General features: G+C 37.0%; 1 protein-coding gene and 1 pseudogene across 3 annotated transcripts in view; both read right to left on the bottom strand.

Moving 5' to 3' along the window:
* Positions 1-16,038, bottom strand: part of SLC39A10 (solute carrier family 39 member 10) — a 184,398-nt gene that overhangs the window by 49,126 nt on the left and 119,234 nt on the right. The window lies entirely within an intron of this gene.
* Positions 8,711-9,447, bottom strand: LOC118933525 (60S ribosomal protein L32-like; annotated as a pseudogene).

The following is a 16,038-nucleotide window of genomic DNA, read 5'->3' as shown; positions in this document are numbered from 1 at the left end:
TTAAAATGGCAAAGATCAAAGACAAGGACAAAGTATTACAAGCAGCCAGAGAGAAAAAAAAGGTTACCTACAAAGGAAAACCCATCAGGCTATCATCAGACTTCTCAACAGAAACCCTACAGGCCAGAAGAGAATGGCATGATATACTTAATGCAATGAAACAGAAGGGCCTCGAACCAAGACTACTGTATCCAGCACGAATATCATTTAAATATGAAGGAGGGATTAAACAATTCCCAGACAAGCAAAAGTTGAGGGAATTTGCCTCCCACAAACCACCTCTACAGGGCATCCTACAGGGACTGCTCTAGATGGGAGCACTCCTAAAAAGAGCACACAACAAAACACCCAACATATGAAGAAGGGAGGAGGAGGAATAAGAAGGGAGAGAAATAAAGAATCATCAGATTGTGTTTATAATAGCTCAACAAGCGAGTTAAGTTAGACAGTAAGACAGTAAAGAAGCTAACCCTAAACCTTTGGTAACCACAAACTTAAAGCCTGCAATGGCAATAAATTCATACCTTTCAATAATCACCCTAAATGTAAATGGACTGAATGCACCAATCAAAAGACACAGAGTAATAGAATGGATAAAAAAGCAAGATCCATCCATATGCTGCTTACAAGAGACTCACCTCAAACCCAAAGACGCGCACAGACTTAAAGTCAAGGGATGGAAAAAGATATTTCAAGCAAACAACAGAGAGAAGAAAGCAGGTGTTGCAATTCTGGTATCAGACAAAACAGACTTCAAAATAAAGAAAGTAACAAAAGACAAAGAAGGACATTACATAATGATAAAGGGCTCAGTCCATCAAGAGGATATAACCATTATAAATATATATGCACCCAATACAGGAGCACCAACATACCTGAAACAAATATTAACAGAACTAAAGGAGGAAATAGAATGCAATGCATTCATTCTAGGAGACTTCAACACACCACTCACTCCAAAGGACCGATCCACCAGACAGAAAATAAGTAAGGACACAGAGGCACTGAACAACACACTAGAACAGATGGACCTAATAGACATCTACAGAACTCTACATCCAAAAGCAACAGGATACACGTTCTTCTCAAGTGCACATGGAACATTCTCCAGAATAGACCACATACTAGGACACAAAAAGAGCCTCAGTAAATTCCAAAAGATTGAAATCCTACCAACCAACTTTTCAGACCACAAAGGCATTAAACTAGAAATAAACTGTTCAAAGAAAGCAAAAAGGCTCACAAACACATGGAGGCTAAACAACACGCTCCTAAATAATCAATGGATCAATGACCAAATCAAAATGGAGATCCAGCAATATATGGAAACAAATGACAACAACAACACTAAGCCCCAACTTCTGTGGGACGCAGCAAAAGCAGTCTTAAGAGGAAAGTATATAGCACTCCAAGCATATTTAAAAAAGGAAGAGCAATCCCAAATGAACGGTCTAATGTCACAACTATCAAAATTGGAAAAAGAAGAACAAATGAGGCCTAAGGTCAGCAGAAGGAGGGACATAATAAAGATCAGAGAAGAAATAAATAAAATTGAGAAGAATAAAACAATAGCAAAAATCAATGAAACCAAGAGCTGGTTCTTCGAGAAAATAAACAAAATAGATAAGCCTCTAGCCAGACTTATTAAGAGGAAAAGAGAGTCAACACAAATCAACAGTATCAGAAATGAGAAAGGAAAAATCACAACAGATCCCGCAGAAATACAAAGAATTATTAGAGACTACTATGAAAACCTATATGCTAACAAGCTGGGAAACCTAGGAGAAATGGACAACTTCCTAGAAAAATACAACCTTCCAAGACTGACCCAAAAAGAAACAGAAAATCTAAACAGACCAATTACCAGCAACGAAATTGAAGCGGTAATCAAAAAACTACCAAAGAACAAAACCCCCGGGCCAGATGGATTTACCTCGGAATTTTATCAGACATACAGGGAAGACATAATACCCATTCTCCTTAAAGTTTTCCAAGAAATAGAAGAGGAGGGGATACTCCCAAACTCATTCTATGAAGCTAACATCACCCTAATACCAAAACCAGGCAAAGACACCACCAAAAAAGAAAACTATAGACCAATATCCCTGATGAACGTAGACGCAAAAATACTCAACAAAATTTTAGCAAACCGAATTCAAAAATACATCAAAACCATCGTACACCATGACCAAGTGGGATTCATCCCAGGGATGCAAGGATGGCACAACATTCGAAAGTCCATCAATATCATCCACCACATCAACAAAAAGAAAGACAAAAACCACATGATCATCTCCATAGATGCTGAAAAAGCATTTGACAAAGTTCAACATCCATTCATGATAAAAACTCTCAGCAAAATGGGAATAGAGGGCAAGTACCTCAACATAATAAAGGCCATCTATGAAAAACCCACAGCCAACATTATATTGAATAGCGAGAAGCTGAAAGCATTTCCGCTGAGATCGGGAACTAGACAGGGATGCCCACTCTCCCCACTGTTATTTAACATTGTACTAGAGGTCCTAGCCACGGCAATCAGACAAAACAAAAAAATACAAGGAATCCAGATTGGCAAAGAAGAAGTCAAACTGTCACTATTTGCAGATGACATGATACTGTACATAAAAAACCCTAAAGACTCCACCCCAGAACTACTAGAACTGATATCGGAATACAGCAAAGTTGCAGGATACAAAATCAACACACAGAAATCTGTGGCTTTCCTATATACCAACAATGAACCAACAGAAAGAGAAATCAGGAAAACAACTCCATTCACAATTGCATCAAAAAAAATAAAATACCTAGGAATAAACCTAACCAAAGAAGTGAAAGACTTATATTCTGAAAACTACAAGTCACTCTTAAAAGAAATTAAAGGGGACACTAACAGATGGAAACGCATCCCATGCTCATGGCTAGGAAGAATTAATATCGTCAAAATGGCCATCCTGCCCAAAGCAATATACAGATTTGATGCAATCCCTATGAAACTACCAGCAACATTCTTCAATGAACTGGATCAAATAATTCAAAAATTCATATGGAACCACCAAAGACCCCGAATAGCCAAAGCAATCCTGAGAAAGAAGAATAAAGTAGGGGGGATCTCACTCCCCAACTTCAAGCTCTATTATAAAGCCATAGTAATCAAGACAATTTGGTACTGGCACAAGAACAGAGCCACAGACCAATGGAACAGACTAGAGAATCCAGACATTAACTCAGACATATATGGTCAATTAATATTTGATAAAGGAGCCATGGACATACAATGGCGAAATGACAGTCTCTTCAACAGATGGTGCTGGCAAAACTGGACAGCTACATGTAGGAGAATGAAACTGGACCATCGTCTAACCCCATATACAAAAGTAAACTCAAAATGGATCAAAGACCTGAATGTAAGTCATGAAACCATTAAACTCTTGGAAGAAAACATAGGCACAAACCTCTTAGACATAAACATGAGTGACCTCTTCTTGAACATATCTCCCCGGGCAAGGAAAACAACAGCAAAAATGAACAAGTGGGACTATATTAAGCTGAAAAGCTTCTGTACAGCAAAAGACACCATCAATAGAACAAAAAGAAACCCTACAGTATGGGAGAATATCTTTGAAAATGACACATCCGATAAAGGCTTGACGTCCAGAATATATAAAGAGCTCACACGCCTCAACAAACAAAAAACAAATAACCCAATTAAAAAATGGGCAAAGGAACTGAACAGACGGTTCTCCAAAAAAGAAATACAGATGGCCAACAGACACATGAAAAGATGCTCCACATCGCTAATTATCAGAGAAATGCAAATTAAAACTACAATGAGGTATCACCTCACACCAGTAAGGATGGCTGCCATCCAAAAGACAAACAACAACAAATGTTGGCGAGGCTGTGGAGAAAGGGGAACCCTCCTACACTGCTGGTGGGAATGTAAACTTGTTCAACCATTGTGGAAAGCAGTATGGAGGTACATCAAAATGCTCAAAACAGACTTACCATTTGACCCAGGAATTGCACTCCTAGGAATTTACCCTAAGAATGCAGCAATCAAGTATGAGAAAGATCAGTGCACCCCTATGTTTATCGCAGCACTATTTACAATAGCCAAGAATTGGAAGCAACCTAAATGTCCATCGATAGATGAATGGATAAAGAAGATGTGGTACATATACACAATGGAATACTACTCAGCCATAAGAAAAGGGCAAATCCAACCATTTGCAGCAACATGGATGGAGCTGGAGGGTATTTTGCTCAGTGAAACAAGCCAAGCAGAGAAAGAGAAATACCAAATGATTTCACTCATCTGTGGAATATAAGAACAAAGGAAAAACTGAAGGAACAAAACAGCAGCAGAATCACAGAACTCAAGAATGGACTAACAGGTACCAAAGGGAAAGGGACTGGGGAGGATGGGTGGGTAGGGAGGGATAAGGGGGGGAGAAGTAGGGGGGTATTAAGATTAGCATCCATAGCGGGGTGGGAGAAAGGGGAGGGCTGTACAACACAGAGAAGACAAGTAGTGATTCTACAACAGGTTGCTACGCTGATGGACAGTGACTGTAAAGGAGTATATAGGGGGGACCTGGTATAGGGGAGAGCCTAGTAAACAAAGTATTCGTAAGTATTCGTCATGTAAGTGTAGATTAATGATTAAAAAAAAAAAAAATGCAGTTCCTATGTGGTGACCTCTAATGAGTTCTACACAATAATATAAAGGACATATAAAAGTGTAGGCAAAGGGTCTGTTTGTGTTTATACAGAGGATCAAAGCCTAATTTGGCTACCCCGAAAATGAACTAAGAAACGATATGAAAGAGAACTTCCAACATCAGCACTCTCGGGAAGACTCATGCCAGAAGATGATCATCAAAAAACCCCAACAAAGATCCACGCACTGCTACAGCTGTAGATGCACTCATCCCACCAGCTCCTGGACTTGCCATGGGAATGAAGGAGATATCTAAGCTGGCCTGTGCATACAGTAAAACAACAAATTTGACTGGATCTATACTGTTGGAACTCAACCAAGAATTAGGAGAAGTGCAAATTGTAGCGCTCCAAAATCTTACAACTACAGACTATTTACTGTTAAAAGAACATATGGGATGTGAACAGTGCCCAGGAATGGGTTGTTTTAATTTGTCTGATTTTTCTCAAACTATTCAAATTCAGTTAGATAATAACCATCATATCATTGATAAGTTTTCACAAATGCCTAGGGTGCCTAACTGGTTTTCTTGGTTTCACTGGAGATGGCTGGTAATTACAGGTATGCTTTGGTTATGTAACTATACTCCTATTATGTTAATGTGTGTGCGCAATTTAAGTAGTAGCTTAAAATATATACATGCTGAAGTTACTCTACAAGAAGATATGTCAAAGAAATAATCAATCTTCCCATGTTTTCTCCCGCCTGCTACTTCTATAGCTTTTCTTCTTCCTTCCTAATTACAACGAATTCTTAAATAGAATTCGTGCCTCATATCAAATTTACCGAGTATCATAACTCCTCCAAGTGGTAAAGATAACTCAAGACAAATGCTGGGCATAGAAGCCACAGGGCATAAATATGCAAAGAAATAAAAAGCTAACCATTTCAAACAATAAGGCTTCTCTCTCACTTACCAACTTAACATTTCCCTGTGTGGCCCCGGAAGATGACTGGTTAGCCAGAGACGGGTAAGATTCCTCAAGGGAGGAACAACCTAAGACAGGCACAGTCGCTGGGGGGTCATCAGGTGAGAAATTGGGGATCAACAGAGGTGAGGCTTAGAACCTCACCCCCCCTGTTCTGAGAGAAATCTTCTGCATATGTGGATGTTTTATTGCCCTTGTCTAGCTTGGATTAACACATAGTCTACAGGCACACACCTGATCATCTACATTTGCTCTCTTACAACACTAAACTATGTTTTCTACCTTTATGTTGTATCTACCTACCACTTCAGCATCTTATTAAAAATAATAAAGAGAGAAATGTGGTATCCACATATAAATCAAGTATAAAAATCAAATGTGTATTCATATTTGAACTGACTGTTTATAGTTCATAATGCATGAGCAAAACCAAAAGTTTCTGTGATGACTGCCCTTGTACTGTTCACCATGTAACTTATTCACTATGTAAGAAATTGTTCTCCATGTAAGAACTTGTTCGTTATGCTTCAGAAGATTGGAGACTGACGAAAATTAGGCTTGGGGTGGATTAATGATTGTGCATTGAGCATTGACTCCCCTATACAGAATTTTATTGTTGTTAACAACCATTTGATCAATAAATATGAGAGATGCCCTCACAACAACAACCAAGAAAAAGTACACACTTCCAATTGTGAAATAAATAAGCAACCGGGATGTAATGTATAGCATAAGGAATATAGTCAAAATATTGTAACAACTTGGTATGGTGATAGCTGGTACTTAGAATTATCATGTATATAAATGTTGAATCACTGTGTTGTACACCTGAAACTAATGTAATGTAATACTGTGTGTCAACTACCCTTCAATAAAAAATAATTATCTAAAAAAAAAAAAAAAAAAAAAAAAAATATTGGTTATAAAATAATGGTTCTTCCCCACACCATCCAAAAAAGTTAATTACAAGAGGATTAAAGACCTAAATGTGAAAAACAAAATTCTTAAGTTTTAGAAGAACATATAGGAGAATATCATGACTTTAGGATAGGGAAAAACTTTTCAAATAAGACAAAGAAAGCACAAACCTTAAAGAAAAAAAATATGGTTAATCTAAACTAAATTCTTTAGCCATTACTCCACAATAAAGGAAACCATAAGCAAAGCTGATAATAAGCCATAAACTATAAGACATTTGCAATGTATATGTAAGCAATGCATATATCAGTATCCAGAATACATAAAATATACATATCAATATGAAAAAATTCTAGTATTGCATAGACAACTATACAAAGGATGTAAATAGAACAGCTGGTTGAGCAGCAACCGATTTACTAGTAATGTAGACAATGCATGCACCAAGACATTACTAGTCAAGGATTAAGACCTGACAATACCAGCAGTTAAGCAAAATCTAATGCAGGACATAGAAACTACCTACACTGCAGGTGGAAGTATACATCGGTACAAACTTACTGGGAAGTAATCTGATATCTATTAAAGCTAAATACGAACATACTCAACAGTCCCCAAATTCCACTTTTATGTACCTATCTAACCTAATGAAATTCTTGTGCTTAGATACAGGTAACAAACTCAGAATCTTTTTTGCAGTGTTTTTTTTTACCTTGTGACAGGTTGCTTTGGTTGCAAATAACAGAACACTCAAAGAAAAGTGGTTAAAACAAAGAGGAAAATTTCACATAAACAGAAGTAGGAAAATGGATAGTTTCAGGACAATTACATCATCAAAAACCCAAACTCTCTCCTCCTCAAATTTGTTCTCTCAGAGTCTCAAGAAACAGCTGCTGCTACAACCATTCCTGCCCCTGCACAACCATATCCAAAGCTGGAGGGTTTATCTTCATGTCTCTCTATCTAGGGAGAAAAATCTTTCCTGTAAAGTCCCTCACAGATTTCCCTTTACTGTCTCTGAGCAGGACTGTACTACAAACCCAGGCCAAAACCAATCACTGTTAAAGGAAGAAATTACCATGACTGGCTTAGTCGAATCAACACCCCTTCCCTTGGAACTGGAAAGAAACCACCTTTTTTTATTTCTTACATTTAAGGGAGAGGGAGTACTCAGAACATAAGGGCCTAACAGCAAGGAAAAAGGAAGTAGAGGAGGAATGGCAGTCAATTATGTAACCATTCGTGCCTATCACAAACCTAAATGCCCATCAGCGGAAAAATGGATAAAATAAATGTGGCATATTTATGTAATTAAAGATCACAATGTAGTTATAAATATGACCATGAGGGAATGTAACATGTGCAACTCTCATAATTTAAAAAGTAAACTGCAAGATACATATCATACCACTTATACATAACCTAACATATGTAAAATACCTTACTTTTGGGCATACGTACATGTAGCAACAGCATAAGATGGGGATTATTACATCCTGGAGAGTGGTTACCCTTTTAGGAAGAGAAGGAGGAGAATCGGATAGTGGAAGGATATACACATTTCACTGCATCAGCAGTTTTACTTCTTCAAAAAGGGGGCAGGATCTAAAACAATCTGACAAGACACTTAGTATTGTAAAGCAGCATAATGGGATTCAGATACTGTTACATTCTTCTACGTACTCTTCAGTAAGTTTGAAAGTATATCACATAACCTCAATCAGTGATTAATCGAAGTATGATTCTAAGAGCAGCAGAAGCAGCATTCCAGGCACCTGGAAACCGTTAGAAGTGTAAATTCTTGCACTCTGCCTAGACCTACTCCATCAGCAACGTTTCATCCAGTCTTCCTGGGGAGTCTGATGCAAGCTAGCTAAAGTTTGAGAACCACTATACAAATAAATGATCACACAGTCCCATTTATTTAACATGATACTTCAGTCAACTGAGTTATTATCTAAATTACTTGGATTGAATTACCATGTATGCATTAAAAGTTAAAAAAAATACTTCATCTATAAAATATATTTAATTCCAAAGCTACATTAACTTTTACAGAGTAACTAGCTAGAGATTGTTTTTTTAAAACACACACTTCAGTTTTTTTTGTTTTTTGTTTTTGGAGGGAAACACCAGATGCCAGTTTTACGGCTTTATTAACACAAATACAACATGCACACAAGCTGTCTATTCATTTTCTTCACTGCGCGGACTGGCATTAGGATTGGTGACTCTGATGGCCAGCTGGGCTGCTCTTTCCACTATGGCTTTGCGGTCCTTGGAGAAGACATTGTGAGCAATCTCAGCACAGATTTGTTGCACATCAGCAGTACTTCAAGCTCCTTGACGTTGTCCACCAGGAACTTCCGGAAGCCACTGGGCAGCATGTGCTTTGTTTTCTTGTTGCTCCCATAACCAATGTTGGGCATCAAAATCTGGCCCTTGAATCTTCTGCACACCCTGTTGTCAATACCTCCGAGTTTCCACCAGTTACGCTTAATTTTCACATATCGGTCTACCTGGTGCGGATCAACTTCTTGGTCCTTTCTGATGATCTTAGGCTTCACAAGAGGTCTGAGGGCAGCCATGATGCCAGGTAGGAGATGGCTGCCACCTCCGTAGGCAGCGCCGAGGAAAGGACAGGAAAATTGCGTGCCAAGGCTGATGGGACATAACCTCTGGGTCCTGGCAGGGGGAAGACGAACCTTTCCTGCTCTTGGTCTTTCAAAGAATATAAAGCCACGTCCGAGAAGTAATATTGAAGAAAAAGCTGAGGGCTTCCAAGACAATAATCTCGGAGTAGTGCCGAAAACTTTTCATGCCTACCGTTTGTACTATGTAGAAAATTTGAAATTATTTCTAAGCTTATAGGATGTGGTAGGAGGGAGCATCCACTTCTGCCAGAAGTTGAAGCAGGTCCTCTGCTTTTGAACTATTTCCGCTCACATTTCTACTGGTCCTAAGTGCACCTCTTAGTGGCCAGGAGGGAACAAAACCAATTTCCTGGAAATTTCCTCACTTGAATTTACAGAGTAACTAGCTAGCAATTAGATTATAACTGCTACCATTTATTATCTTTCCCACAATGCAGAGAAACTTTCCCCATTTTACATATGTGGAAAGAGAAGTTTGGAGATCTGACTCCATATTCATACATCTGATTAGGCAAAACTGCCTAGTTTTTAGTTGTTGTTCTTGGTTCGTTTTGTTTAGCTTTTGTTTTTAAGATTACTGCGAAAAGATAATATTCCTTTCTCTTAAAAAAAAAAAAAAAAGGCAGTTCCTGTGTGGTGATCTCCAATAGGTTCTTCACAATGGTATAAAGGTCATATCAAAGTGTGGGCAAAGGGTGTGTTTGTGTTTATACATAGGATCAAAGCCTAATTTGGCTACCCAGAAAACGAATTAAGATATGATATGAAGAAGAACTTTCAATATCAACATCTTCTGGAAGAGTCATTCCAGAAGATGAACATCAAAAAACTTCAACAAAGATCCTGGCGCTGTTGCAGTTGTAGCTGCAGTCATCGCAAGGGTTCCTGGACTTGCCATTGGAATGAAGAAGGATATATCTAAGCTGGCCTGTGCATACAGTAAAACGACAAATTTGACTGGATCTTTATGTCGGAACTCAACCAAGAATTAGGAGAAGTGCAAGTTGCAGTGCTCCAAAATCGTGCGACTATAGACTATCTACTGTTAAAAGAACACATGGGATATGAACAGTTCCCAGGAATGTGGTTTTAATTTGTCATATTTTTCTCAAACTATTCAAATTCAGTTAGACAATATCCATCATATCATTGATAAGTTTTCACAAATGCCTAGGGTACCTAACTGGTTTTCTTGGTCTCACTGGATATGGCTGGTAATTGTAGGTCTGCTTTGGTTATGTAGCTGTATTCCTATTATGTTAATGTATGTGCACAATTTAATTAGTAGTTTAAAACCTATACATGCTTATGTTACTCTACAAGAAGATATGTCAAAGAAATAATCAATCTTCCCATGTTTTCTTCCATCTGCTACCTCTATAGCTTTTCCTCTTCCTTCCTAATTACAACCCTTTAGTAGAATTAGTGCCTCATATCGAAAATTACCGAGTATCGTAATTCTTCCAAGTGGTAAAGATACCTCAAGACAAATGCTGGGCATAGAAGCCACAGAGCATAAATCTGCAAAGAAGTAAAAAGCTAACCTTTTCAAAGAATATTGCTTCTCTCTCACTTACTAACTTTACATTTCCCTGTATGGTCCCAGAAGATGACTGGTCAGCCAGAGACGGGTAAGATTCCTCAAGGGAGGAACAACCTAAGACAGGCACAGTTGCAGGGGGGCCATCAGGAGAGAAATTGGGGATCAACAGAGGGGAGGCTTAGAACCTCACCCCCGTTTTGAGAGAAATCTTCTGCATTCGTGGATGTTTTGTTGCCCTTGTCTAGCTTGGATTAATACTTAGTCTATAGGCACACACCTGATCATCTACACTTGCCCTCTTACAGCACTAAATTATGTTTTCTACCTTTATCTTGCATCTACCCACCACTTCAGCATTTTATTTAAAAAAAATAATAAGGGAGAAATGTGGGATTCACATATAAATCATGTATAAAAATCAAACAAATAATCATATTTGACTTGTTTATAGTTCATGATGTGTGATCAAAACTGAAAGTTTCTGTGATATGACTGCCCTTGCACTGTTTACCATGTAAAAACTTATTCACTATGTAAGACCTTGTTCACCATGTAAGAACTTGTTACGCTTCAGAAGATTGGAGACTGTTGACATATAGGCTTGGGGTTGATTAATGACTGTGCATTGAGTCCCCTATACAGTTTTATTATTGTTAACAACCATTTGATCAATAAATATGAGAGATGCCCTCTCAAAAAAAAAAAATGAACAAAACTAAATGTTACGGAATTCAGAATAGTGGTTATGTCAGGAGAAAAGGAATTATGTTCTGCAAAGTTGCATGAAGAAACCTTATGAGTCGCCAGAAATGTTTTCCAAAGTGGTTCTACTATTTAGTATTCCCACCATCGAGGTATGAGAAATAAATTCGTTCTTCAAACTTAAAAAAAAAAGATTACTGCGAAAAATTAAATTTCTAGAGAAAAAAAATGTCCCTTAATTCCACAGCTCAAACACAATACAGATGTCATCACTGATGTTAGAGGTAGTTTCTCTGGGCCAAGTGGACACAGAAGCTAAACTACACTTCAGTTTCTTATAAGGTCTCATGGTTAAAGTCACCATGAAAAATATTTCAAATTTTACCTGCATACTAATGATGGAAGGGCATGGGTAATTAAGAATAATCACTATTAAGCAGAAAGAGGACAGTGTTCCACTCCCTGCAGTTTACCCTGGTTTTCCACTATAAGATGTTAGTGAAAAGTGATTTCTGAGTGACTGTTGCTCCATTCATCTGATATGTAAATGTTTTGCAGTTTCTTCAGTGCATATTATCTGTGTCAAATAAATACCAGTGGTGGAAATAAAACACATATTCATCAAGGTAGCATCAAATGAATGACTCCATGAAACACAAAAACTGTGGGTGGTCTCTATATGAGCTGTGAATTGTCATCTGTCTCTATTTTTTAAACATATGGAACTCGATTTGTTTACTGCAAAGATTCTAAGTATCTTGAGTCCTCTAATCATTCACATTCAAGAGAGCATCACAGGAATGCAAGTACATGAATGACATCATAGGGGTAATATTAAACCTGTGTTATTTTTTCTAAGTAAATCATTAATAAATTGCAACTTTTTAACTGCTATAGCAGATGTATGCTTAAGAATCATTTGGATGAAATATGCACTAGACAGCATAAACTAAGCAGCTATTGCAGAGACCTCTCCCAGAAGGCAGTGGCTTAAGAAACAAGCAAATTTCTCTCTCAAAATTAGTCCAAGATGACTGTTCAGGTCTGCGAGAACCTCTGCTCCAGTTATTCAGAGACACATTGGCCTTACATGGGTGCTATTCCAGCCAGTGGTAGCAAAGAAAGAATGGAAGTCCAGGTTCAGAAATTTCTTCACCAGGAAATCAGTATGTTCCATGTACCACATCTCACACTCCACTGGCAAGAACTTGGTCACATAGCCTAATTAGCTTTAAGGAGACTGGGAAATAGAGTCTTACCTACAACTTACAGAGTTTCCCATGCATCTATAGAAGTTAAGAATCATTTTCTATTTGTTACACAGAGAGGATCTTTGGGGTAGAGATAGGAATGGGGGAAATGCTGCCTAAGTCCATATACAACTTATCCTTAAATAATGGTCTTTATAGGACTCAGCTTTGCCTTAGTCAAAATATTCTATTGTCTCTTGTGCTTTGGAGTTTTCCAAGTTTTGTGCATTGAGAATGTTATTAGTTTAATAACTTTTTTTCAATTCATCAAATACATATATATTGAGTTATTTATCGAAGACTTCTGGGTACTACAGACATCTATGGATGATCCTACTGCATAAGATGAATGGTTTCTGGAAAAGAGCCAGCAATTGTCACCACATATTTAATTTCATTTTTTGTTATTTCCAGTATATCACCACAGTTAAAAGTTGAAGTATCCTACCACTGTATACTTTCCCCATTAAGGACTGAAGGACTGGGTTAATTCACAATTAAGTAACTTAATTATTGTGCTAATTATACTATTTCTGAAGTGAATAGTTTGCTTTGGATGTAAAAAAAAGAGATTCACTAACATTTTCCTATAAAACTAGTTATTTTTTTTAATTAAAGTATCACTGATATTCAATCTTATATTGGTTTCAAATGTGCCACACAGTAGTTCAACAGTTACCCATACTGTCAAATCCTTCCCCCCTCTAGTGCAGCTACTATCAACATAGAAAGATGTTACAGAATTGCTGACTATATTGTATCCTCCATGCAGTACTACTGTCCCCATGACCAACTCGTATTGTGATTGCAAATTATTGTGCCCCTTTATCCCCTCACCCTACCACCCTACCAGTCCCAACCCTTCCCCCTTGGTATGCACTAATCACTTCTCAGTGTCTGTGAGTCTATTACTGTTTGTTCCTTCTGTTTTGCTGTTTTTACATTCCACAAATAAGTGAAATCATATAGTACTTTTCTCTGCCTGGCTTATTTCACTGAGCATAATGCCCTCTAGATATTGCATGTTGTTGCAAAAGGCAGGATTTCTTTTCCTTTTATGGCTGAATAATACTCTATTGTGTATATGTATCACATCTTCTTTAGCCATTCATCTACTGATGGACACTTAGGTTGCTTCTGTATCATAGCTATTGCAAATAGTGCTGCGATAAACATAAGGGTGCCTATATTTTTTCAAATCAGGGATTTTGTTTTTTTCAGGTGAATTCCTAGAAAAAACTCACTAATATTCATTAACATCAAAACTAAGTATTTAGTGAGGACAGTGATTATACTTTGGTGTGGGAAGTGATTGGGAAGAACCAAGAGGGGAAAATTCGCTTTGCTGTTAATGCTTTACTTCTTCACTTGTGTGCTGGGGCAGGTACACTGGTGACCAAAGGATCTTGTTTACACAAAAAAAGATTTTATTATACTCGAGAGAAAGGTATAAATAGGTCTTTAAATATAAGTATTCAAGGCTAATAATCTCCACAGCAAATACTTCTATAAATGTTTACCAACCTCTTTAATTAGAGGCTTTCTATTGTAGTTTTTCCTACAAAAAATGCCGATCTACAAATTTTTAAATAAATAAAATATCTACATCAGGAACAAAGTCTGAAATATACACCAATTGCTAACATTACAAATTCTTCTACATTTTGTCTAAATATAATTTTCTATTTCACAGATGAACATAATTTAACACCATACAAAGTTTACAATGAAAGGCCCTTAAGTGTATCTGGTAAAACACTCTTATTTTATACACAGAAATCTAAATCCAGAGAATATGTAGAATATGATTCAAGTGGTATTTCAAGTTTGTACCAGTCCGCTGACTTGGAAGTCTGGGGTTCTTTCTACTGCAAAACCGGTGTATCTGTGTATCTTAAACCAGAACACCATGAGACAACTACTGATACCCATCTACAATATACTACCAGAGTATTTTTAAAGAGAAAGGAAACTTCCTAATACTTACAGCCAACATAAAAAATACAAAGTCAGTAAGAATATCACTAGATTACTTAACAAAATGATTGCTTGGCCTAAGAACTGATAAACATTAAAATAACTCTACTTCCAACAGTAAGTTCCTATTACTAGATAGGCCAACTAACATATATCTATCCTGTGTATAATCTATTCAACTCATCTGATTAAAAAGTAGACTCTTACTCGAGGGATTTTTTTTAAAGGTAAATTAAAGACCCAGAGTTTTTATGTATATCTCAAATCTCTCTTCCATACACACACACATACACAATGTATGTATATGCAAACTAATAATCATAGAAAAAATATGCTAAGTTGCATAGCAAGGTTTTAGGACTAGTCCTTTCAATATTCCAGATTGTTATTTCGAAGGTCAATGAGGTAGAAACCAAGAACAGAAATCACTAAAACTCTCAACCTAGCTTATGTATCATGCCTTAAGTTCACTTAATGTGAAAATCCATTATTTTTTATTAATTATAATAAATCCAAATTTATTAAATATATCTAGTACCCTAAGTTCATAATGGATTTCATTTTTTTTGAAAGGTTTCATTATAGGACTTCTTTAAATAATGACAAAAATTTGTTCTATAATCCTGAATCACAAAACAAACTAATATTTATAGCACTTGAATGACTTCATCATTCTTTATCCATATTGACAGGAATGTAGGTAGTCAGATACTAATTCAGTTTCCCTCTGTGATTCATCAGCAGTACACAAAATGGGAGAAGCAGTGACACTGTGCATACTGAAGAAATCAGCATCTAAGAGTCAAAGATGTCAGAGTTCTGGCTGTGCCACTCACAAGCCGTGAGTTGTTGAGCAAGTCACTGGACACTAATTAATCCCTGTTCTATTTCACAGTAATTTCAAGGTCCAAATAAAGTAACATGAATACTTTAAGTGGTAAACGTTTTATTCATTTTATTTGTAATGTTTAAATGCAAGTTATTAATAGTAACATAACTTCCACCCATTTTAATCCCACTTCTGATAGATACACTGAATGTATTATTTTGTACATAAAACCAGGAGTCAGAAACCTTTGTCTCTTACACCATCCCAGCATTGTCACTGTTCCCTCTACCAAACAGAAGACCTACACTTATATATTAACTGAATATATATGAAACTGCTTTGTAAAGCAAGTATATTAACCTAAGATATTACTACTATTGGATGCAGTGTTATGTATGCTTCACTTAACTTCCAAAAAAAATACAGAACTAGGGAGAAAAGTCCCTTTGTTTTGACTCCTTTGAAAGAATGCTATAAAAAATACTCTGAAAGCATTATCAGCAGTAGTACTCC

This window comes from Manis pentadactyla, chromosome 6 (assembly GCF_030020395.1).
Source record: "Manis pentadactyla isolate mManPen7 chromosome 6, mManPen7.hap1, whole genome shotgun sequence".
NCBI classification, from domain to species: Eukaryota; Metazoa; Chordata; class Mammalia; order Pholidota; family Manidae; genus Manis; species Manis pentadactyla.
The sequence above is the reverse complement of the archived record's forward strand: the minus strand, read 5'-3'. Positions and strand labels throughout refer to the sequence as shown.